Source organism: Dasypus novemcinctus, chromosome 22, assembly GCF_030445035.2.
Source record: "Dasypus novemcinctus isolate mDasNov1 chromosome 22, mDasNov1.1.hap2, whole genome shotgun sequence".
Classification (NCBI taxonomy): Eukaryota; Metazoa; Chordata; class Mammalia; order Cingulata; family Dasypodidae; genus Dasypus; species Dasypus novemcinctus.
Window position 1 is genome coordinate 42,597,508 of NC_080694.1, and position 26,800 is coordinate 42,624,307.

General features: G+C 43.6%; 2 pseudogenes; one reads left to right on the top strand and one right to left on the bottom strand.

The window, feature by feature from the left end:
* Positions 1-9,599: 9,599 nt before the first annotated feature.
* On the bottom strand, positions 9,600-18,531 carry LOC101429186 (dehydrogenase/reductase SDR family member 11 pseudogene; annotated as a pseudogene).
* Positions 17,182-17,336, top strand: LOC111760115 (U1 spliceosomal RNA; annotated as a pseudogene).
* Positions 18,532-26,800: the final 8,269 nt, after the last annotated feature.

The window sequence follows — 26,800 nt, forward strand, 5'->3', positions numbered from 1 at the left end:
GTGCGCCCGTGAGGAAAGCCGCCCAGCGTGAAAAGAAAGTGCAGCCTGCCCAGGAATGGTGCCGCCCACACTTCCTGTGCTGCTGACGACAACAGAAGCGGACAAAGAAACAAAAGCAGACAAAGAAACAAGACACAACAAATAGACACCAAGAACAGACAACCGGGGGAGGGGGGGAAATTAAATAAATAAATAAATCTTTAAAAAAAAAAAAAGAAATCGAACATGCAGCTAAGACATCACCCTAGAAGACATATCATCTAATTTGTTTCTTTACTTTCAGATGGAATGTAAGCAAACAATTCCATACATAAGAGCCTCAATCCTATTTTCAGATCCATCATTATTTATTTAGGCAAAGCATTTTCACCTATTTGCATCTCTATACCCTAACTTATAAAACCCAGATAACTTCTGCCTGACATGAAGATAACATGCCACTTAATCACATTATTGGTTTCATTGACGAGCGCTACATAAACAGTCAGGGAGACCATGAAAATTGTGACAATTTCCTTAAGGGAAGTGAGTCCAGCAAACCTATGGATGGATTAGATATAATAACCTTTATAGGCATGTTTGCTGTTGTGTTATTTAAAAAAAAAAAAAAAGATTAGTCTGACAATGGTATTCATTGCTTATACAATCCTCTATGTAATTTTGCATTAGCATGTTTAAATGCACAAAAGTCAGAAAATGCGTAGATTTATTTTAGCCATAGCTACCAGGTGCTGGGAGGCCACGAAAGCTGCCAGCCAGTCCTTCGTCTTTAGACAGGGCAATGATAAACATCACCAGCAAATGTAGAATCCATCCTATTTTACTTCTATGTGGATTTGGCTGCTTTTCTTTATACGCTATGGCAATACTTAAGAATCCTCACTTCCTGATTAAAAAAAAAAATTTCGTCTAATCCTTCGTGCAGCAGTTTACATTTAATTTTGCTTATTCTCTCTGTGTGAGATGTTGGCAGCTCTTGGGAAGTCTTTACACGATAACTTTTCTCATTCCTAGGAATTATCACTAGGCCAGGCAACATGTTAGAGTTCTTTCAATTTTTCAGCAGAAACTCACTGAGTATCTTCTGTGTGCCACATGCTATTCTAGGTTTGGGGGCTAGAACAGTGAAAACAAAAGAAAAAATTTCCTGTCCTTGTGGAATTTATATTCTAGAGGGGGAGGAAACCCACTAAACAAGATAAGTAAGTGAAGTATATACTATGCTAAATAATGGTATGGACTACAGAGAAAAATAAGTGAAAAGAAGAAGTTAGGAAAAACTGAGCAGGCATGAGTTTTGAAATTTAGCTATGGAGGCCCCTGAGGATAATTTGATATTTGCTAACCAAGGGAGGAGTGTTGTAGGCAGTGCAAAGGCCCTGAGGCAGAAACAAGACTGGCTGGAACAAATGAGCCAAGAAAAGGTAGGAACAGATCAAGCCAGAGAGAAATTGAAAAAATGGTGGAGGCAGGGGAAGGGCAGGGATAAAGAGCTTTGTGAGGCATTTATTGCTATTATTATTTTTAAAAACATTTATATATTTATTTTCCCCCCTTCCCCTCCTCCCATCCTGCTGTTTTTGCTGTCCGTGTTGTCTTCTCTTCTTGTCTTTCTCCTCTAGGATTCACCAGGATTCAATCTTAGAGACCTCTGATGGGGAGAGAGGTTCCCTGTCAATTGTGCCACCTCATTTCCCGGCTTTGCTGTGCTTCACCTTGACTCTCCCCTCGTCTCTCTTTCTGATGTGTCATCATCTTGCTGTGTGACTCACTTGTGCAGGGCACTGGCTCACCACGTGGGCACTTGTGCAGACACTGGCTTACTGCGCGGGCACTGACTCACTGCACAGGCACCGACTCACTGCACAGGCACCCTTTCTTTTCTTCTTTTTCACCAGGAGGCCCCAGGGATTGAACCCAGATCCTCCCATATGGCCAGTGGAAGCTCTATCACTTGAGCCACATCCGCTTCCCTGTGAGGCATTTTAAAGATCTCTGCTTTTCCTCTGAGTGAGAGAAGAGCCCGGGGAAGGTTTTGAGTCAAGGAGTGGCATGCTGGCTCAGATTTTAACAGGGTCTCCTTGGTGTCTGTGTTCAAAAGAGATCAGCAGGGGCGAGCATGGAAGCAGAAAAACCAGTTGGCAGGCTGTAGCGATAGGCCACGAGCCTGGCTGAGATCCCCCAGGGAGCGCTTGCAGATGAACAGAGGAGTCCCTGAGGATCTCCAGTGTTCAGTGCAGGGATGTGAAGGGACACCCACCTAGCACACCCAAGAAGGAAAGGCCAAAGGTGAAGGCCAATGAACTTGCAATCTGGAGGCCAAATTTCCAGGAAGAGGGATGAACGGCTGTGCCAATTGTCGCCTATAGACTGAGCTGGGTGAAGATGGGAATTTGATCACTGGCTTTAGCAACCCAGAGGTCTTTGTGAATGATGGAACCAGCAGGGACACTGGATCAGCAAGCCCTATTGTCATGGCCAAAGTCACGGCAGCAAACCCGGGTTCTGTTAAGCAAATTACTTATCCCTCTGACCCTCAGTTTTCTCACTAACAGAACAGGTGTAATAAGTTCTACTTCGGTGGCTGGTGATAAGGAGCTAAGAAGACCATGTTAGGGGAGCCCCTGGCTCTTGTTAGTCCTCGAAAATGTTACTTTGTCACTCAGTTACTCTATTATTATTATTTTTAAATTAGCACTTCAGGTTTTTAATTATTTTTTGCAATTTAGAGCACACCATATAATAAAATACATATTGCATAAATACATATTAAATTCTTATATAGAAATTTAAATAGTTCTAACTTGCCTAACCTTAATGAGCATCTTTTTAGGGGAAAAGTTGGCTAATACTGCCATCTGCTGGAATTTTGCTCAAAGCTGATTTGTTGGGCACCTTCTGCATTCTTGGCCAATGAGTATTTTTCTCTTTCTAATGAATGTAAAACTGGAGAATTTTGTTTTCAGCTTAATGTTAGGATAAGTATTTTAAGAAATAATCATGGGAGTGGGGCATGTGGGAATCCCCTATATATTTTATGTAACATTTATGTAATCTAAGTATCTTTAAAAAAAAATTAAAAAAAGAAAGAGTTTAAGATTCTAACGTAATAGATTTTGTCATTTCCTATTTCCAAGATTCATTCTAAATTTGACACAAGCCAAGTGTGGCCAGAAAAGCTTCAATGGACAATTACTGCTTCTGGGAAAACGTAAAATCTCATTAGTATTCATTTTATTTTTCTTTCTCAATTATAAAATATTTGGTGTTCTGACCCACTTAATCCACAAACAAAGATGGTGACTCTCAGAAACCAGGTAGTGGAAAATGACGATATCACATCTTCAAGCCAACAAAAGATCATAGGTAAGGACATTCAACCTCATAAGAGAAATGCAACTATAGTATTGTTTTTCAACTTCCCATTTTGTCAAAGAGTAAAAACATTGATAATACTGTTGCTGAGGGGAGGATAAATAAGCATTTACATACTTTACAGGAGGAATTTAAGATGGCACAGTCTCTATATGACATCTACTCAAATAAATAGGTGCGTTTTCTTTAACCTAGTAATTCCACTTGTAGGGACGTATCGTACAGCTGTATTTACATGTGTATGAAATGATGGATATATTAAGTGTATCATTTTTTATTATAGAAAATATCATAAGTAACCTAAATACTACGAGTAAGACACTGTTTACATAGTTTATGGCACAGCCACATAAAGGAACACCATTAAGCCATCAAAAAGAAGGAAGCAGTTCTCTATGTACAGATATGGACTAATTTCCAAAATACATTGTTAAGGAAAGAAAAAAAGACAAGGTGCAGAGCAGTGTCTGGAATGCATATCTTTTAAGAGTTGTGGGGAAGTAGATGTGGCTCAAGCAGTTGGGTGCCCGCCTACCACATGGGAGGTCCCAGATTCAGTTCCCAGTGCCTCCTAAAGAAGTCGAGTAAGACAGCAAGCTGACACAATGGGCTGATGCAACAAGATGATGCAACGAGGAGACACAATGAGTAAACACAGTGAGAGATACAACAAGCAGGGAGCAGAGGTGGCTCAAGTGATTGGACACCTCTCTCCCACGTGGAAGTTCCTGAGTTTGGTTCATGATGCCTCCTAAAAAGAAGACAAGCAGACACAGAGAGCACACAACAAGCAGACAGTGAACTCAAACAACGAGGGAGATGGGCAGAAAGAAATAAATCTAAAAAAATAAAATTGTGTTTGGCTGAAAATAACAGTAATGTCACAATAGTGGCTTAAGCTATTTCTCTTACCTATAAAAGAAATCCAGGTATACATGGGCCATGGCTGGTAAGGCGCCTCCGTGATTTCCAGGTACTAGCTTCCTTTATCTTGCTGCTCTTCTGTCCTGAGTGGGCTGTTTCATGGTCCAAAAAGGCTACTCAAGCCCTAATCATCATGCTCACCCTCCAGCCAGCAGAAAGGAGGAAGACTTGAGATGTGTAGCATGCACTTGGGCTTCAATTACAATTGCATTATCTAGAACTTAGTTACCTAGCTATCATAAAAGAAAGCCTGAGAAATGCAACTTTTTAGATGCACAGCAATGAGAATTCCCAAAGAAATTTGGGGTGCTGCTGTAAGAAAATTTATGAGAACAGATGTTGGGAGTGGCAACTTACCATGGCATGCCAACATTTACACAGTGGTAGTGGGTAAATAGTATGTACACTTGTATATTTGGAAAAACTTGGAATATCTAGAAATACACAAGTACTTACTAACAGCAGGTATCTTTGGGGAAACTGGATGACTCAGGGAAAAGATGAGGAATAGAGACAATTTAGCCACATACCCTTTTCTATATTTTGAATTTTATGCTATTTGTATGTACGTTCCATGGAAAACATTTACAGTGTAAAAACACACATTTGGCTTTGAGATTTTACACCTAGACTTGCTTTATTAGCTAGAAATTTCTAGAGGGAATAAAGTGGAGAGGAGAGGAGAAATCCCTCTAGAGGAAGAAAAGACTTGTAGAAATAATATGATTTATGTTTTCATTACAAACACTGGGAAGAAAAGGTTTGGGATCCGGTTTCGGGTTCATACCCTTTCCATGACTGTGGTTGCTGGAGCATGTGCTTCTCAGCTGAAGTGAGATTTGAGACGATTTTGCAAGAATGGAGAGAAGATTAAAACACAGTCGAGGAAAAGGAAATATTTTTTTCCAGCATCACTGACTTTTCTTTATTATATACCTGTGTCCTGCCACATATACCAATAAAGTTACACATGAAAAATACACATTCAAATGTTGAAATCAGATATCCTGGACAAAATGACCAAATTGGCTGAACAAGTTGGAAAGCTTCGATTTTCTTTCTTCCCAGAAGAAGAGTCAGAGAGCTGGAGAAGTGGACAAAATGTATTAGCTTGCTGGGGGGGGGGGGGGGTGAGTCTTCCACCAAGGGCTGAGTGGTGGGTGGGTGGACTGTGGGAGTGGGTGGCAGCCTCCGGGGGGTGCCTGGACTGGCCTCCTACCCCACCTGCTTGTTGATGCCTGAAAATCCTTTAACACGAGATAAAACCTCTCCTTCCGCAATTTAGAGATAAACTGTAACATAAGAGTGCAAATTAGACTTATTATTATTCTAGTAATGGAAGAGTGTGTAACACTGATGTAAAGACAGTGATCGCCAGAGATTCTCAGGGGAGAGAGAGTGAATAGGTGTAACATGGGGCAATTCTGAGACGTTGGAATTGTCCTGCATGATACTGCAATGATGGACACAGGCCTTTATATATTTTGTCAAAACCTATAAAATTGTGCGGGGGCAGGGGTGGTGAAGTGTAAAACATAATGTAAATTTTAGACATGGTTATTAGCAGTGTTTCAATATGTGTTCTTTGATTGTAACGAATGTACCACACTAATGAAAGATGCTGTTAATGGGGGAAATTGTGGGAGGGAGAAAGGAAGGGTATATGGGACTCCCCTATATTTTCAATGTAACATGTATATAATCTAAAGCTCCTTTAAAAATAAAGAAAAAAATTATTTTAAAAAAACATACGTGCAATGCACACGCAAGTGGTCTTAAGGGCAAGCTTAGAACCCCAGAGAGGCTGAAGCGGCGTAGTTTAACATGCAGCTGCTACAAGAGAAGAATGGAATGAAGCTGTGTGGAGGGCAACACCGAAAGTTATGGCAGAGGAAGGGGTGTTTCTGGACTGATTGGGAATGACAGTGAGCCCTGAGCCCTGAGATAGAAAGATACACACTCTCTCCCTTTTTAAATTGCGGGAACATTTATATTACATAAAATGTGCCATTTTAACTGTGTTTAAGAGTACAGTTCTAGCAATGGAAGACACTGTATCACTGATGTGGAGACAGTGGCCACAGGATTTGCTGAGGGCAGGGAGAGGGAAAAAGAGGTGTGATGTGGGGGCATTTTCGGGACTTGGAGTTGTCCTGAATGATATTGCAGGGACAGATGTAGGACATTATATTATATATCCTGCCATAACCCACTGAACGTACTGGGGGAGAGTGTAAACTACAATGTAAACTATAATCCGTGTGGTGCCGCAGGGCTCCAACATGTATTCACCAAAGCAGTGAATGTGCCACACTGATGAAAGAGGTTGTTGATGTGGGAGGGGTAGGGGTGGGGTGAGGAGTGGGGTATATGGGAACCTCTTATACATATATATATATATTTTTTTTTTTAATTAAAGATTTATTTTTATTTCTTTCTCTCCCCTTCTCCCCCTCTCCCCAGTTGTCTGCTCTCTGTGTCCATTTGCTGTGTATTCTTCTGTGTCCGCTTGCATTCTTGTCAGTGGCACTGGGAATCTGTGTCTCTTTTTTTGTTGCCATTATCTTGCTGCGTCAGCCCTCCGTGTGTGCAGCGGCACTCCTGGGCAGGCTGCCCTTTTTTTGTGCAGGGTGGCTCTCCTTGAGGGGCTCACTCCTTGTGTGTGGGGCTCCCCTACATGGGGGCACCCCTGGGTGGCACAGCACTCCTTGCGCACAGCAGCACTGCGCATGGGCCAGCTCACCACATGGGTCAGGAGGCCCTGGGTTTGAACCCTGGACCTCCTATGTGGTAGGTGAACGCTATATCCACTGAGCCAAGTCTGCTTCCCATCTCTTATATTTTTTAACGTAACATTTTGTGTGATCTATGAATCTTTAAAAAAAAGATTAAAAAATTGGAAAAAAAAAAGAGTACAATTCAATGGTATTAATTACTTTTACAATGTTGAGCTACCATCACCTACTTTTGTTCCTAAAACTTTGCATCATCCAAAGAAACTTTGTACCCATTAAGCCATTAACTTGACTTTGTACCTATGGTAGATTGAATTGTGTACCTGGGTTTGGACATGATCTTGGTCTTGGTCCATGTTCTGGTGGGTGTGGCCCCAATGTAAATAAGAGTTCATCAAGATGTTACTTCTGTAGACGTGTGGCTCAGCTGGTTCCAGGTTTAGTTTCCTAGGCTGCTTAAGCAAAAATGCCACGAAAGGGATAGGGTTATACAATGGGAATTTATTCATTCACTGTTGGAAACTGAGGCACAGTGGTCTCACAAGCAGAGATGTGCTGTTTCCATGGCTATGCTTGCACCCCTGGGAATGAGGTAATTAAGAGTTCCCAGCAAACAGGATGAAGCTATTAAAGGCTGAAAGAAAAGATGAGCACCTACCTTTTGTAGTAAATAGAACACTTAGACTTTGTACCTTGAGATAAGATTTTTTGAGCTCCTTAGAGTTCTTTAGTAATGCTAATAGTCAGCTGCCAGTTGCTGCTTGTTGTCACGTAGACTGGGGTATATAGAGACCCCCTTGTAAACAATAAAGTCTGATGAGTTTATACTCGCAGACCCCCTGATCCCAGCTCTCTTGTTCTTTCTTTTACTTTCTTTCACTCTCCCTTTTCTCTTTCTTTCATTCCCGATACCCTTCCGGTCCAAATATCCAACAATTCACATTGTCTTGAGCATCTGAAAAGGAGGGGGGACTGGACGTGCTGATCCTGAGATCGTGCGTCTTTCTGTGAGGTCAAGGCATAGGACGACTGCCTAGTCCAGTGACTCCAAACCCTGGCTGCCCATGTGAACCATTAGGAGAGTTTTTACCAATGGTTGGTATAGTAGTTTGATATTATTGATGAATTCCAAAAAGAAATATTGGATTATGTTTGTAAACTGATCTTTTCCTCTGGGCATATTAGATTATATTGGATTCATAAGTTTCCTTGATTAAGTAATCATGTAAACCTCTTGTGCCAGTAAGGCATTGAGTCCCTGCCCCTTGGTGGGTGGGGGCTCACAGATAAAAGGCATGGCAAAGGACAGAGTTGAGGGTTTTTGATGTTGGAGTTTTCATGTTGGAGTTTGAGCTGGAAGCTGGGGCTCCAAGGAGAGAGACAGAGCTGTTTGCCTGATAGTCTACAGCTGACCTTGTGGAGAGAGGCAAAGACTAGAGAGCCTCATAGTCTACAGTTGACCTTGTGGAGAAAACAGAAGAGCTGAGCCCAGAGGAACCCAGGAAGCCTGAACCCTCGCAGACGTCAGCAGCCATCTTGCCCCAACACGTGGAAATAGACTTTGGTGAGGGAAGTAATTTATGCTTTATGGCCTGGTATCAGTAAGCTCCTACCCCAAATAAATACCTCTTATAAAAACCATTTCTGGTATTTTGCATTAGCACCCCTTTAACTAATACATATACCTTGACCCGTGTGGAGCTGGCCCATGTGCAGTGCTGACACGTGCAAGGAGTGCTATGCCATGCAGGGGTGTCCCCCTCGTAGGGGAGCCCCATGCTCAAGGAGTGAGCCCTGCAAGGAAAGCCACCCAGTGCAAAAAAGTGCGGCCTGCACAGGAATGGTGCTGCACACACACAGAGAGCGAATGCAGCAAGATGACACAACAAAAAGAGACACAGATTCTGGGTGCTGCTGACAAGAATACAAGTGGACACAGAAGAACACACAGTGAATGGATACTGAGAGCAGACAGCTGGGTGGGGGGTGCAGATAAAAAATAAATCCTTAAAAAAAAAAAACTCAATTTATTTTAGCCCCTGTTGAGAAAGGGGAAGCAGAATCCAGGAGTCCAGAAATCAGCATCTAAAATCCAGAGGCAGGGAGACAGCAGACTTGGCCCAGTGGTTAGGGCGTCCATCTACCACATGGGAGGTCCGCGGTTCAAACCCCGGGCCTCCTTGACCCGTGTGGAGCTGGCCCATGCGCAATGCTGATGAGCGCAAGGAGTGCCGTGCCACGCAGGGGTGACCCCGCGTAGGAGAGCCCCACGCACAAGAAGTGCACCCCATAAGGAGAGTCGCCCAGCGCTAAAGAAAGTGCAGCCTGCCCAGGAATGGTGCCGCACACACGGAGAGCTGACACAACAAGACGATGCAACAAAAAGAAAACAGATTCCCCTGCCGCTGACAACAACAGAAGCAGACAAAGAAGAAGACTCAGCAAATAGACACAGAGAACAGACAACCGGGGTGGGAGGGAAGGGGAGAGAAATAAATAAATAAATCTTTAAAAAATAAAAAATAAAAATAAAATAAAACCCAGAGGCAGGAGCCCAGCGGGGGCTTAGGGAGGGAAGGAGGACCCCACAGGATGCCAGGCACCCCTGCTCCATGACCTCCTCTGAGTGCCTCCAATCTGGAGGCGTGGAGGGGTGCTGAGGCTGCAGATGACACCTTGGCCACATCCTCGGGTTTGAGGCACTTCAGGCTTTCATAGGTGCTGGCTGCCTTTTCAGGCTCCTTGTCAAGGAGTTTGAAGGTGAATCGGGTCTCTACCAGCCCTGGGGAGGTGCCCGGGGCTGGGATATGGGTCTGAGCCTCCGGGAGCTCTTGCCCCTCTGCCAGGGCAGCGACCGTGTACTTGCTGGCACTGTAGAAACGGACCACGGGCTGGGGCTGCGCTCGGTGGCCCGACCCGCTGTCGACGCCAACCTGTGCCCTCACCTGCCTCCCACTGCCTCGTGGACTGGCAGGCTCCCCGGGCACAGGTGCTGAGGGCCAGCGGTTCTCACGTCCTTCCAACCGCTCGTGCTGCCCGACGGCAGGGTGTCAGGCCGGGCCAGGCTGGCGTCGTGGATGCGGATGTCCACACCGCCACGCTGGGAGCGGACAGCTGAGACCAGGGAAAGGATGTCCTCCTGCTTCGACAGGTCACATCTGCAGGGGATCCAAGTCCCGGGGGAGCCTGCGCCCTTGCATTCGGCAGCCAGCTCCTCGATGTTGCCCACGGGGCGGGCACAACCCACCAGCTCCAGCCCCTGCTGGACCAGGGCCTGGGGCACCGCGCTGATGCCCCCCCGAGGTGCCCGTCGCCAGCGCCAGCCGATTGTGCCACCGCTCGACGCTGGGTACTTGGACTGGGGTGCCCCAGCCCTGGTGAGGGAGGCCTGGCAGGTCTTTGGTCACTGCTGGACCAGCTGCCGCTGACCTGCTCGTGTCTGAGCCGCACCTGATGCTGCCCCCATCCTGGCCGGCCTTGGGCTGGGGCTCCACTGCCCCCACCCACCCCCAACCCCCCCCACACCCCCCTAGCTCCCACCCCCACCCCATCCTCGGCACTCCTGCCACGTCCAGCCCACGGGCGGCTGTAGTCTGGCCACCCCCTGCTTTTTTTTTTTTTTTTAAGGAGGCACCAGGAACTGAACCAGGGACCTCCCAATGTGGGAAGCAGGCTCTCAACCACTTGAGTCACATCCTTTCCCAAGGCCTATTAATTTTTACAGGTTTCTATATAAGCAACATAAAGCCCCATCCAGCAGTTAAAGTTCTTTAATTGTTCAACATCCCTGGCAGTTAAGGTTGTGTTCATTCTTGATTTTCCAACACTTTATGCTAGCATCTTTAATAACAGGGTAGAATTCTACTGGGTAAATGCTCTTGGAGGACAAGAGTGACACCGTTTAATGAGAGAGGTGTACCACAGACAAGGAGCTGGAGGGACTCAGAAAATCAAGCCTAGATTTTTGTTCCCAGAAGTCTCACACTTTTCTTTATTTTTAACTAATTTCGGGTTCAGATATGATACTCCACAAATTAGCCTGTTACAAAATTTATAATTTGAGGCATTTTTATTAGTACTATGTACAAGGCATTTGCAATGCATTGGGAGATGAGACATTCCCAAGCTCTTATTTTTCACTGTTCTCACACCAAAAGAGTAAAGTTGAACAATCAGAAGAGTTGAAAGAATGGTACACAAACACTCAAATACCCCTCCCCTGGATTCAATAATTGTTATTCCCTTACCACTTTAGCTTATTTCTTGATAAAGAGATAAGTAGACAGATAGATGCTAGATTAGATACATAGACAGGTGGTTGGATAGATGGGTGAGTGGGATGGATGGATGTATAGATAGATAGAGAGGGAGAGAAAGAAGAGAAAGAAAGGAAGAAGGAATGAATGAAAGAAAAAAAGAAAGAAAGAAAAAGAAAGAAAGAAAGAAAGGAAGGAAGAAAGAAAGAAAGGAAGAAAGGAAGAAAGAAAGGTTTAAGAAAGGTTTATGTTCTAGTCTGCTAGGCTGCTACTGGGAATTTATTAACTTACAAGCTTACATTTTCAATGCTGAGGAAAATGTCCAAATCAAGACTTTCTCCCCAGAGCCTGGTTGCCAGCGATCCTGGGCTCCTCTGTCACGTGGCAAGACACATGGTGGCGTGTGCTGGGCTCTCCCTCCTCCTCCAGGCTTCCTTGCCTTCAGCTTCCTGCTTCCGTGGCTTCTTCTCCCTCTCTTCTGAATGTCATTCTCTTATAAAGGACTCCTGTAAGAAGATTAAGACCCATCCTGATTGTGGTGGGTCACATCTTAACTGAAGCTCCTTCTCACCCAAAGATCCTACTTACGTTGTGTCCACACCCACAGGAACATACTTTTCTGGGATACTTAGAGCTCCAAATATCATAATATATATTTTTTCCTACACAGTTGAAAGTAAATTTCAGTCCTCATGACATGCCATCCCTATGTACTTCAGAATGCACATCTTTAGTTTTTTTAAAGATTTATTTAATTTTTTATTCTCCCTCCTCCACTTGCTGCTTGTACTCGCAGTCTGCTCTCTGTGCCCATTTGCTGTATGTTCTTCTGTGTCTGTTTCTCTTCTTTTCTTCTCTTTAGAAGGCACCAGGAACCAATCCTGGGAACTTCCGACGTGGGAGAGAGGCGCTCAATTGCTTAAACCACTTCAGCTCCCTGGTTTCTTTCCACAGTGTCTCATTTTTCTTTTTTGTTGCATCATCTTGTTGCATCAGCTCTCCATGCGGGCCAGCTCGCCTTCACCAGGAGGCCCCAGGAACTGAAACTGGTACCTCCCATATGGTAGATGGGAACCCAAACACTTGAGCCACATCTACTTCCCTTAATAGGTTCTTGTCAAGCTAGAGTTGGCGAGTAAGATCAGAACCTTTCACTCTTTCTATCTCTGTAGTTTGTATCCCCACCTCCCAACCCCCTAATCCACACACCAAAATTTTCACCTTGAATCGATTGGCCGAGCATGAGGTATGCGTTTTATTTTAAATTTTTATTTATTTATTTGTCTTTTTTTCCCTTTCTTCTTCTTTATTTTCTTTTGAGTGTTACATTCAAAAAATATGAGGTCCCCATATACCCCCCACCCCACCCACGCCACCCCTCCCACATCAACAAACTCTTGCATCATTGTGGCACATCCACTACACCCGGCGAATACATTCTGGAGAACCAGTGCAGCACGTGGACAGTGGTCCACATTGTAGTCCACACTCTCCCCCAGTCCAGCCAGTGGGTCACGACAGGACACACAACGTCCAGCATCCATCCCTGCAGCACATGAGGTACGCTTTTGAACCACCTGAACATCTAAAATTCTGTATTAGAACATTGCCAAAGTGTAAAGTAAACGTCCTTGTCCCCTCCCCCCATTAAGTCTTAGGGTAGCAAAAAGGGCCTCATAGTATACTTATGGACAGTCTGTTTGGTAGAAGTTCATTTTAGGACACTAATTTGGCCCAAATTATAATTCAGTCCTCAGTTCATAAGTTGCTTTCCATTGTAGTTTTACCATAATTATACCACTGAGTTGATCAAATATCGCCAACTTTTTCCATCTGTTTAGTGTACAGTATCCTGACTTCAAAATTGGTTTTAGATTTAGTCCCAACAGTTTTTAGAGTACATATTTAAATATAAAAATTAGTGCAGAAAAAAATAATGTTTTGAGATTTTAAAAATTTAAGAACAGGCGGCGGACTTGGTCCAGTGGTTATGGCGTCCGCCTACCACATGGGAGGTCTGCGGTTCAAATCTCGGGCCTCCTTGACCCGTGTGCAACTGGCCCATGCGCAGTGCTGATGCGCGCAAGGAGTGCCCTGCCATGCAGGGGTGTCCCCTGCATAGGGGAGCCCCACACGCAAGGAGTGCACCCGTAAGGAGAGCCGCCTGGCGCGAAAGAAAGTGCAGCCTGCCCAGGAATGGTGCCACACACACGGAGAGCTGACACAAGATGACGCAACAAAAAGAAACACAGATTCCCGTGCCACCGACGACAACAGAAGTGGACAAAGAAGAAGCAGCAAACAGACACAGAAAACAGACAACTGGGGTGGGGAGGGAAGGGGAGAGAAATAAATAAATAAATAAATCTTAAAAAAATAAAAAATTAAAAAAAAGTAAAGCTATTAAAAATTTAAGAACATTGAATTAATATAACAGATTTTATTTATATATATTGTATTAGTATAGATTTTATTTATATATATAGTATTAGTCAGGGTTCTCCAGGGCAACAGAATCAGCAAGAGATATTGGTCAATAGTATGTGATTCTGTAAGAGTCTCTCATGCAGCTGTGGGGATGCACAAGTCCAGGTTCCACAGGCAGGCTGCAACCAGGGGCTGCAATGAAAGTCCAATGAAGGTTCTTCACGAGTTCTGGGAGATGTTGGCTGTCCAAGATGAGCTGGGAAATTCTCTCTCAAAGCTGGAATCACTTCCCCTTTTGAGGGATTCAACTGATTGGGTTAAGTGTCATTCACTGCTGATGGCAATCTCCCTGACTGATGTAATTATAACCAGCTATCTATGATTTACCACTACAATAAAGTCAATGGTGACTAAAGTCCATAAATTCCCTTGTATTACAGTTATCCCAGTGCTATCAACTGGGCAAAATTACCTGGCCGAGTTGACACAATAGCTTAACCATCACACATATATTTATATATATGTGATATATACACACCTTCATGTTCAAAGTACATATCCACTACATTAGAGACTCAAAGAAGAAACAAAAGTATCACATTTACTGCCACAATAAGCAATACGACACTTTTAAAATAATATGTGTTCATAAACAAGAGCAAAGATAGTAAGGCAGTATAAAATTAAAAGGCTATGAGAACTGGACTGTGTAGGAAGAGACAGTCTAATTTCTTCCAGCAATGCATTTTCATCAAAACTCATCCAAAATCAGTGAACCAAATAGCCTGCCAATGAAATCGATGAACTGCCACTGAAACCAGAACATCTGTTTGTGGTAATTATGTAAAATACCTAAAGCGATGTGTTTTCACTGCAATCCTGTTTGTGCTTCCCAACCAGTGAATTTTCGTTTAAACGAGTATGTTTACCGGACACCTGCATACATTTATTGGAACTGAAATACAATCACAGATACAGGCAATGTGTTGGAGGCCAAAGCACTGCATTTTTATGCAATTCAGCCAATTTTCCATGACATGTATTCAGATTCTCTAGGGGTATTTAAAAAACCCTGTCATGGTAAATGCACGTGATTGTGAGAGAGAGGAAGAGCAACTGGTTGTCCTGGTTTGTAGAGAAATACCACGAGGGCCATGGCTCTCTTAAAACCTTGCTACTCCAAGGCTGCTCCATGGACCGCAGTGGTGGCATCACCTTGGAGCCTGTTAGAAAGGCAGAATGCTGGGCCCATCCCAGACCTGCTGATTCAGAATCTGTGTTGTTGTTTTTTTATCTCACTGCTTTAGCTTATTTCTTGTATCTATTTCTCTTTTTTAAAATATTTATTTGTTCCCCCCCCTTCCCCTACCCTGCTGTTTTTGTTGTGTCCATTTGCTATGTGATCTTCTGTATCTATTTTCTCTTTTTGTCTTCTCTCTTGCCTTTTTCCTCTAGGGTTCACCAGGATTCAATCCTGAGACCTCTGATGTGGAGAGAGGTTCCCTGTCAATTGTGCCACCTCAGTTTCTGGTCTCTGCTTTGTTCACCTTGACTCTCCCCTTCATCTCTCTTTTGTTGCGTCATCATCTTGCTGTGTGACTCGCTTGCGTGGGCACTGGCTCGCCACATGGGCACTCATGTAGGTACTCAGCTCGCCATGCAGGCATGCTTTCTCTTTTTCTTTTTTACCAGGAGGCCCAGGGATAGAATCCAGCTCCTCCCATATGGTAGGTGGAAGCCCTATTACTTGAGCCACATCCACTTCCCACAATTGATTTTTAATTGTGTGGCTATGTTGGTTTTTCTTTAATAGCTGAGCTTGCAGTACGTTTGAGTTGCTTGGTTAACCCAGAATGTATAGCAAGACATTTTTTGTGTATTTCTGATCTGTACTTTCCAATAACTAGACTTAAAGACATGTTTAAATATGCTTAAATATGAATGATACTTGCCATTATTGCTAAAAAAAGTACATTGGTTCTTGTTATTCGCAATAGTTATGTATGTTGTAGAAATTCACCATGAACACTGAATTAGCAAATACTGAACCCTTTTTCCTAGGGGAAATACAGGGCTAAGTTCCTCAGAAGCTATAGAAAAATCCTTGTCTTCAACAGATCAACACACAACCTTGTTTTATGTGCATTTCTGTTTAAAGACATTAAATATTACATATATGGTTAATATGTATAATTGATACGTTAACATTGAACCCACAACCAACAGCACTATAACTCATGCCTGAATGACTACTTAGCTAAACATAGGTTTTCTCCATAAGGCAAGGCACAGACTTCTTGACTTGAGAACCCTAGACACACAAATAAAATAAATAAAATAAAATAAAATAAAATAAAATAAAATAAAATAAAATAAAATAAAATAAAATAAAATACAGCACTTTAGTGCTACACTTGGGGACCATTTTAAACATGAAATCACCAAGTGAAAGTACCAAAATGCAAAATCAAGGCACTAAATACACCATGGAAAAGACACTTGTGTATACATGAGAGCTGAAACAAGAAGGCAGAGTGTCGCCTTGTTCAGCTTCCGCTGGGAATGTTCACATTTTTCGCCCTTCTGTGCACATCTGCAAATGATTGCAAAAGCCGGGCGAGTATGGATTTTGGGGTTATGAACAAATTTTTGTGAGCAGGTGAGTTCACAAATATGGAACCTGTTACTAAATACGATTGACTGAGTATATCCATTCCTCAAATTGTGGTAAGACTGTGAGTGACACTTCACGGCTGGCATGCTCCTTATACATATGTTATTAATTTTCAGCATGGTATCAAAGAGAAAATAAGTAATTTTTAAGCTTATTGGGCATACTCTGATGTAAATAATACCTTCTGTGTTCCTAGGCTTTGTCATTACAGAGTAACTTTTCCATCAGAAGGTCGGGAGGTTGGGGGTGGGTTGAGGAGTATTCCTAAGGGAAAGGCTGGTGAGCCGCTCAGGATAAGGCACACATACTGGGTTAGCTCTCAGGCCAGATACCCTAGCAGGCAGCAGGGATGTAATCTGATGGCTTTTCAAGTCAGTTGCCCATCTCTGGTCCAGGAGATGGGGCCCTGTGGGAAGAGACACGTGTGAGAAAGCACAAGGAATTGTCTAAAGCTGAGTAGAGCAGATGCTCAAAGATGGAAATCCCCATCTCCAGTGCTCCCGTTCTGTTTTTCCAACTTTCAGGCATTTCTGCAACCCTCTTAGGCGGTGCTGTATTATAGTTATACATTGTTTTTATAAAGAAAACAGTATCGATGAGTTAAATTTCTTCTCTTACACAATAATTAGGAAGCAGTTCACTTTATGCTGCTCCGAATCTTTGTTATTGGAGTTATGACTAAATCATCAGCTATCCTCAAGAAACTCATAATCTAATGGGGAGATAGGTTTAGAAACATCCAACTCTAATAAGGTCATACTGGCAAAAACAATCATCACGATGAACCAGAATACTTACCTGGCAGGGGAGATACTGTGATCACGAAGGTGTTTTCCGAGTACATCCTTGTACTCTGGATGTGCTGACCCCTGCAATTTCCACAAATGTGGGAAATTCAGCTGCAGAATTTGTGGTAGTGGGGGACTGTGTTTGCGCTCTCTCATGGGGGCAAGAAAGATGAACCAGAGGGAGTGGATGTAGCTCAAGTGATTGGGCACCTGCTTCCCACGTACGAGACCCCAGGTTCAATCCCCGTTACCTCCTAAAAACACACACAAAAAAACAAACAAATGAAAAAGCCAACTCTCCTTGGGGAGTGGATGGAGCTCAGTTGTTGAGTGCCTGCTTTTGTATGAGATCCCAGTACCATCTAAAAGAAAAAAGAACTAGAGATATGGGAATTCTGGAGCCTGACCACGTGCATCAAAACCTTGGTTCTGACGTCAGCACTCAGGTGCTTACTAGCTGTGTGATCTTGGGAAGTCATCTAACCACTTGGTGTTTGTTCACGCAAGGGTTTTTTTATAAGGATTAATATTTGTAAAACACTTAAGGAAGGATTTGTGCTTATTAGTTGTAAAATACTACAAAAGTGTTTGCTAAAGGAAATACATTTTAGAAAGCGTATGCGGGAGGACGATTAGCAGGAGATGGTATGATTTCCATATGTGGATATGGGGATTTTAACGCCTCTCCCTCCTCAGCAGTGTAGGGTTAATTCCTACCTGCAACTCCAGGGACAGGCCCTGATTGCTTCAGTTCTATCAGCAAATCCCAATCATAGGTCACAGCGATTCCTTTAGAAATGGGCAAGGGGTTCAACTTGGGCCCATGGGACAAAGAGAGGCTGCCAGGAATTGTAAAAGAGAGTCCAGTATAGAGCCCTTTTCCACCTTTGGTTGATGTAGAGTGAGAATGAGAAGTCCAGAACTACGGCAGCCTTTTTGCAACCACAAGAAAGTATTCGTAGCCTGATAATGATGCCAACTCTATGGAAGACAGAATGACAAACGGAGAGAAACTGTGTCATTAACTGTATTGTTTGAACCCCTAGATCAAACCTTACTTGAAGGCAACTTTCCACATTACATTTATATTTCTGAGTTACAAAGGCAGGAAACTCCTGTCATTTAAGCAAGTTGGAGTGTGAGTTCCATCACCTATAACGGAAAGAATCCTACAGTGACCTGTTCTAGGCACTAGGGATTCAGCAGACAACAAGATCAAGTGCCTGCTATCATGGAGATCATGGAAACATTAAAAACACTTTTTAAAAATCTAGAAAGAGGGATTCTACTCACCCACGACTCTTCTCTTTCCTCTTGTCATGTCTTCCAGGGCAGAAGCTGAGCCTGCCCATGGTGCCCTACAGGGCAGACTTGTCATTGCCAGTCTTCAAGATGGCCGCCATGGCTTCCATTGATCCTTGCCTCCTGCTGTCCATGTCTTTGTTTAGTCCTTTCCCACTAACACACTTAGTGATGGCTTGAAGCTGTATGGACACCAGAGATTATGTTCTCAGAGTTAATCCATTCCTGTGGGTGGGGCCTTTTGACAGGTCACTTCAGTAAAGCATGCCCCAGGGTGGGTCTTAATCCTCTTTCCAGAGTCCTTTATAAATGGGATGAGTTCGTTGAGGAAAAAAGCTACAGAAGCAGAGAGGAAGGCAGCAGTTAAAGCAATGAAGCCTGGAAGAGAAGGGAAAGGCCAGCAGGTATCACCTTGCCATGTGACAGAGGAGCCCAGGATCCCCAGCAGCCAGTCTTCAGAGAGGAAGCATCGCCTGATGATGCCTCGATTTGGACATTTTCACTGCCCTGGAACTGTAAGCTGTTAAGCTAATAAATCCCCATTGCAAAAGCCAATCCATTTCTTTTTAAATTTATTTTTATTTTAAAAAGATACTTAGATTACATAAATGCTACATAAAAAATGTAGGGGATTCCCATATGACCCACTGCCTCCCCTCCCACACTTTCCCACATTAGCAGCATCCTTTTTCAGTGTGGTACTTGTGTTACAATTGATGAACAAATATGGAGCATCGCCACTAAATGTGGATTATACTTTACATTATAGTTTAAACTCTCTCCCACACACTTTTGTACGTTATGACAAGATATATAATGGCCTGTATCCATCACTGCAACATCATTCAAGACAATTCCAATGTCCTGCAAATGCCACCATAGTACACCTATTTTTTTTTTTTAAAGATAGTTAGGTTACATAAATGTTACATAAAGAATATAGTGGATTGCCGTACGCCCCGCTCCCCACACCTCCCACATTTTCCCACATTAATCACATCCTTCATTAGTGTGGTACATTCATTGCAATTGATGAACACATTTTGGAACACTGTCCCTAAGCGTGGATTAAAGTTTACATTGTAGTTTGCACTCTCTCCCACCCAATTCTGTAGGTTATGGCAAGATATATAATGGCCTGCATCTGTCATTGCAATGTTATTCAGAACAATTCCCAAGTTCCAAGAATGCCCCCATTTTACACCTGTTTTTTCCATTCCCTGCCTGCAGAACCTCCAGTGGCCTCTGCCTCCATATCAATGATATAAGTTCTTCCATTGCTAGAATAAAAATTAGTCAATAGTAGAATCCAGTAAATCTACTTTAGTCCATAGTTCATTCCTCAATTCAGAGGCTTCTGGGATGGTGATGTCCACTCCACACCATTTCTTTATTTTTTATTAAAATTTTTTTTTTAAGATTTAAAAAATTTATTTATATCCCCCTCTTTCTTTCCTTCCACCCTTCTGTTTTTGCTTTCTGTGTTGTCTTCTCTTCTCATTTACTCTCCTCTAAGATTCACTGGGATTCGATCCTGAGACCTCTAATGGGGAGAGAGTTTTCCTGTCAGCTGTGCCACCTCAGTTTCTGGTCTCTGCTGTGCTTCACCTTGACTCTCCCCTTGTCTCTCTTTTGATATGTCATCATCTTGCTGCGTGACTCACTTGTGTCATCATCTTGCTGCATGACTTACCTGCGTGGGGCACTGACTCACCATGCGGGCACTCATGCGGGCACTGGCTCACCATGCGGGGACTGGCTCACCATGAGGGCACTCATGCGGGCACTGGCTCACCATGCGGGGACTGGCTCACCATGTGGGCACTCATGCGGGCACTGGCTCACCATGCAGGCACTTGCGTGGGCACTGGCGTGCCACACGGGCACACTTTTTCTTCTTCTTTTTCACCAGGAGGCCCCAGGGATCGAACCCAGGTCCTCCCATATGGTAGGCGGAAGCTCCATCACTTGAGCCGCATCCCCCTTCCCATCCCATTTCTTGTATATTTCATTTTGTCAGCCTAGGAAACTGAATAAATAAATGTCACAGTACTTATAGTATTTAAAGTCCTGAGGATGGATGGACGAGACAGCTTACTAAGATGGAAGAGAGAAAATCTCCAGGACCTTGGGTTCTCCAGGATTTAGGAAATACTGGATTCTGGATTCATCCTTACTAACCGAAGTATATTAGGGCATAATAGCTTAGATACAGGGAGCTGCCTTGAGTGATGGTGGGATATTGTGGCAGTTCTTTTCTGATTACTTCACTTTTTTTCAGAGAAGTAGGAGGTATATCGTCAGTTGAGAGTGACAGCTGATAGGAATTGCTAGAAGCTTGAGGAGAGAAAAGATGATATAAAATAGTCCTCTGGGAGAGGGAGGGTAACTAGATTAAGGAAATACCGGGTGATGGTGAGGCCGGATTAAGGACCCACTACGGTTAGTGACCATGCATTTAAAGTAGTGGGAGTGAGGAGTGGGGCAAATGGGAATCTCCTATATATTTTTAATGTAACATGTGTGATCTATGTATCTTTTAAAAATAAATAAAAATACATTAAAAAGAAAAAAGAAAGCAGTAAGGAGGGAAAGTTAATAGTCTTTGAAATAATCTCTTGGCTGATTGTTGTGTAATAAATTTTAATGCTGTGAAATTACAATTAAAAAAATAAAGTAGTCTGCTGGATTGAGTGCTTTTCCACAGCTTCATTCACTTGCTAGGGTCCAAGCATGGAGAAGGAAGACAGTTGGATTTAACCAGGGTTGGGGTTGTCAATGTGAAAGTGACTGAGCAAGAGAGGGGCAAAAGAGCTGAGGGTTCAAGCAGGAAAGGATTCTAATATTTGATCACATAATTTAGTTGGATAAAAAGGGAAGAAAATATATGGGAATAACAAAGAAAATAAAAAGGCGATAGGCTTGGGAGGTCTTAGGTTCGGTTCCTGGTGCCTCCTAAAGAAGATGAGCAGATGCAACAAACTGACAAAATGAACTGACACAAGGGGCTAATATAATGAACTGACAAACAAGCAGACACAACGAGCAGGGAGCAGATGTAACTCAAGTGGCTGGGCACCCATCTCCAACATGGGAGGTCCTGGGCTTGGTTCCCAATGCCTCTGAAAGAATATGAGCAGACAATGAGTAGACACAATGAGCAGACAATGGAGCAGACACAATGAGCAGATACAGCAAGTAGACAATGAGCAGACAGATGAGGGAGGCATCTTGGGGGGCAGGGGAAATGTGATAGGATCAGTGGGTTGAAGTCCCAAGGAAGCCAAAGACTTGTTGAATTGGAGATATTAGCTGGGGAGAAGGTGACTGAAGGAGAATAAGTATGGAAATTGAGAATATGTAAGGGTTGCAGTTTTTGACAATGACAGAGTCAAGGATGTGGCTAGATCATGGGACTGAAGGACAAGGGTGTTGGAGGGACATCTAAATGGATATTGAAATCGCCAAGAATTAGAGAAAGAGCAGGGCTGGAGAGAGTGGCAGTGTGTGTCTACAAGGAATGAGGACACTCTCTTTCCTTGTAGACACACACTGCCACTCTCTTTTTACAAGTTTTCCTTGTGTAGTTAGTAGATGTAGAAAAAGCAAATGGAATTGTAACACTAATGTAAGCTGCTAATAATAGGGAAAACTGTGTGTGTTGGGTGGTGGTGGGGTGTTTATCTGGTGTAATTTTTCCACAAATCTAAAATTTCACTAAAAATAAAGTTTATTAAAATAAACAAAGCAAACGGCTGCTATCAGAGAGAGAATTCATGTGAAAGCAGGCAGTAAATGGAAAGTGCTGTAGATGTAAGGTGTTATTATTTAAAAAGAAACAACCCCGTATCTTTGGACAAAATGGCCTCAGTTAATGCCTTTGAGTGCGATTCCAGAATTTGTTTTATCCCTGCACAAGTTCTCCTTCACTGGAAAGTCTTATTCTGATCTCCTATTTAAAACAACACTTCCCCTCATCAGTCTCATACCCTAACTCTGCTGAGTTCCTCTTCATAGCACTCGTGACCACCTAACAGATATTTTGCTTATTATGGTTCCTGGTCTACTGCAAGAACAATTACTTTGTTTTTGTTCATTGCTGGTTTTAGGCAGAGCCTGGATGTATGTGCTCAAAGGATACTGAGTGAATTAATGAGTGGATGCAATGCCTCAGTCCAACAACAGTCCATTAGATGTAGGTTAGAATAGGGGAAAGAGGGAAACAGATGTGGCACAGCTGATTGGGCTCCCGTCTACTATATGGGGGTCCTGGGTTCAGTTCCTGGGGCCTCCTGGTGAAGGCAAGCCAGCCCGTGACAGGGAGAACTGGCCCGTGCTGCTGAGACCTGGCCCACAACAAGCTGACACAACAAGAAGACACAACAAAAAAGAGACACAGAGGAAAGACAACGAGAGACGCAACAAATCAGGGAGCTGAGGTCACTCCAGCAATTGAGTGCCTCTTCCACGACGGAGGTCCCAGGATTGGTTCCCAGTGCCTCCTAAAGAGAAGACAAACAAACACAGAAGAACACCCAGAGTGGACACAGAGAGCAGGTGGGAAGGGCAGGTGGGGAGGTTGGGGGTGAATAAATTTAAAAAAAATTAGGGGAAAGAGCATGGGCTTTAGAGCAAAAAATCCTTATCCATAAAAATCCATAAAGCCTAATTCCAAAGTCTCCAAGTCTGAGTTTCCTCATTTATAATATAGAGATGATGAGACCTCTCGCAGTTGCCTGGAGATAAATAAGCAATCAAATGCATGGTAAGTACATTATGGGATGCCTTTCTAGCTCATAATGACCCCTTATTGGGCCGGCTTTCTAGGAATGACCTTTCTCCATCGAGTTTGGTTGGTTGGACCAGGAATAGACACATGATTCAACTAAGATCACTCAGAAGCACCCTCTGGGAAACTGGGTATCAGGATTATGAGTTTCCAGTTCCATCTGGACCACTTTCTTGAATGGGGAAGTATAAACCAAACAGCTCTGGAGTGGCTGTTTTTCACCTGCTGAAGAACCAAGCTGATCTGTAGAAAGAGGAGAACGACACAGCGCTTCCTTGCTTAGATCCCTAACTATTTCTCAGTCTTTCTTTCTAGTACTTTTCAAGAGTTGTTTTCTGCCTTTTGGGCTCCATGAGACATAGCTTTGTTGCTAAAGCTAATTCAAAGGATTTATTACTTGCAACCAAACTATTGTGTTAATACAACTTACAGTGTGCCTGGCACACAGTAGTTGTTTAAAAAGTAGTGGTGACCATTTTTAGCACCTGGAACTGTTCAGTTTATTCAACTTACTGCCAATCATTGGAACCCAGATATCGGGGGGGGGGGGGGGGGGGGCGGGTAGGGGGAGGAGAAGGTCAGAAGAGGTGCCATCAGTTCTGAGCCATCTGGGCAGGGCTTTGAATTGGGAGCTCCCAGCAATGGGGGGCTTCTCCGTGCTTTGGAGGTGAGGGGCAGGGAGCTCAGAAGGTGGAAGAAGGTGGCCGAACTCTCAGACACCTGCAAGGCTAAGCCGGATAAGAGATCTTTCTTGAGGAGATCAGGAAAGCAACCTGGAGTGAGTCCAGTCACAGGTTTTGGAGTTGACTAAGAAGACTATGTGACCACTAGATGGCAGTAAAACACAAGTTATCTACTGGGGCAAGGCTGTGACAGTTTTCCCGCGGAAGGCGAGCTTTCCAGAGGTCATCGGCTCCAGGGAACCACGGGGTGGGTTGGGCAAGGGAAAACTCCCAGACTCCTGGGGCAGAGGAGAAAAAAAGAGAAGAGGAGGTTTAGAGGTCAGCCGTCCCAGCATCATAATGGCAGGGAGCTGCTAGGTCAGAGCCCAGAGGTGCCAGAGCAGCTTGTAGCATAATTGGGAATAGAAGTTGAGTATAAAAAGCAGGCTAACTCTAAATGACTAAAAAGTGCTGATTTGGGCTATTTTTTGAAAAAATATTTATTTTTATTTATTTATTCCCACCTTTTCTCTCCTCCCGCCCTGCTGTTTTTGCTGTATGTGTTGTCTTCTCTTCTCATTTTCTCTTCTCTGGGATTCACCGGGATTTGATCCTGAGGACCTCTGATGGTGAGAGAGGTTCCCTCTCAATTGCACCACCTCAGTTCCTGGTCTCTGCTGTGCTTCACCTTGACTCTCCCCTTTGTCTCTCTTTTGATCGTCATCATCTTGCTGCGTGAGTCACTTGAGCAGGACACTGGCTCACCACACTGGCACTCATGTGGGCACTGGCTTGCCACGTGGGCAGGCATGCTTTCTCTTCTTCTTTTTCACCAAGAGGTCCCAGGGATCGAACCCAGGTCCTTGCATATGGTAGGTGGAAGCTCTATCACTTGAGCCACATCTGCTTGCAGTGATTTTGGCTATTAAAAAAAAAATTGGTCGTGTAAGAATTTAAGTTTGGCTCCCCTGGGTTTCACTAAGAGACCCAGGGGGTGGGGATGGGGGGTGGGGTGCAGAATTAGAGATCCAGTTAGCCTTGAGGCAGTAAACACACAGAGTTATAGCAAAGAGGCCTTGCTGGGGTCATTCAGAAAACCCAAAGAGAAGAGAAGATTTAATACACAAATGCTGCAGCCAATAGTTACATTATTAATATTTAAAGGAAAATATCTTAGGACTAGTTCTGATATTCCAGCATTTCATTTTCTGGTGAACTCTAAAAAAACTAGTTAATTAAACCAGGAAATGGTCTAATTCAATAGGAGTTTTTAATGTAGTGGCTTTCTTCTAATTTTTTAACATTTATTTTTATTTTTTCAGGAAACACCAAGGAACGAATTGCGGAATGAACTGGGGGTTTGAACCCTAGACCATGCACGTGTGAAGCAGGTACTCAACCACTGATCCTCACCCACTCCCCTCTTCTAATTATTATCTACCTTGTAGGAGCATAGATTTAAATTTTTTTCTACCCTCATTCTTACAGCATGCTTTGCAGGATGAACCTCTCTTCAGACAGTTTCTGAGCCTCTCCTTTCTCCAGTTATGTGTGGCATAATTGTATTAGTCAGGGTTCTCTAGGGAAACAGAATCAACAAGGTATATCTGTCGATAGTAAGAGATTTATCAGAGTCTCTCATGCAGCCGTGGGGATGCACAAGTCCAGGTTCCACAGGCAGGCTGCAACCAGGGGCTCCGATGAAAGTCCAGTGAAGATTCTTGACAAGTTCTGGAAGATGTTGGCTGTCCAAAGATGAGTTGGGAAATTCTCTCTCAATGCTGGAATCACTTCCCCTTTTAAGTCATTCAACTGATTGGGTTAAGCATCACTCATTGCTGATGGCAATCTCCTTGATTGATGTAATTGTAATCAGCTATCTATGGTTTACCACTTCAGTAAAGTCAATGGTGACTAAAGTCCATAAATGCCCTTGTATTACAATTAGCCAAGTGCTTGCTTGGCCAAACAACTGGGTATAATTACCTGGCTGCGTTGACACAATAGCCTAACCATCACAATAATCATCTATGATCTCCAGTGCTCTTTATCTACACTGTGCAACTCAAATACTTACACACCCAAATACTTATGCACATGTTTACCGTTCAGACCTATCGTGTCTCAGCTGCAAACCCACCTATCTATTGCTCTGCAGGACGGGACTGGCAGTTCCACGAACTACACTTCCTTTGTCAGATGGCTCTGTTATACTCCGCCCATCAGAGGCACTGAAGGGGGATTTGGAGGCAGGAGGAAGATTGGAGGTACTGCCCTTTCCTTGCTTGCACACTGATTCAGAGATGGCACTCAACCCCGCAGCAGCAGGTGGTCTCCGTTCTCCTTTGGGACTCCCACACTAGCCTTGTGGCTTCCCCTAGAATGTGCAGCAGGCAGTGCCTGCCTTTTCAAAGTCTGAGCCCCAGCTCCGAAGGTCCCCTCCATCAAACTTCTAGGTTCTGACACCCCCAAACTCTTCTATTTGTTCCTGTCGTCCTTGGAGAGGATGCTATTGAGCATTATGTTTTCATTCTTTCAGCCCTTCTTAAAGCCCTGTATTACCAATTCCCTGTATTGAATTTCTTCTGTTGAAATGCACTGTGTGCCTTCTCTTTTCCTGACGTGATACTGTCTGAGTCAGTCCCTGTTTCAGGAGTGTGTCCAGGAAATGGACGATCAAAAGTGAGATTCTGGGATTCACTTGGTAATTTTCCCTGCTTGAACACAGTGCTGAATCTCCTTGCACACTGGAATAATAGTAACTCATGGCATGCCATGGCATCGCAACGAATTCACTTATCACCTGTAGAGATTGTGATGTGATGCCTAATGGAGCAAGTGTTGAGAGATCAAGTAGCGGCTGCACTC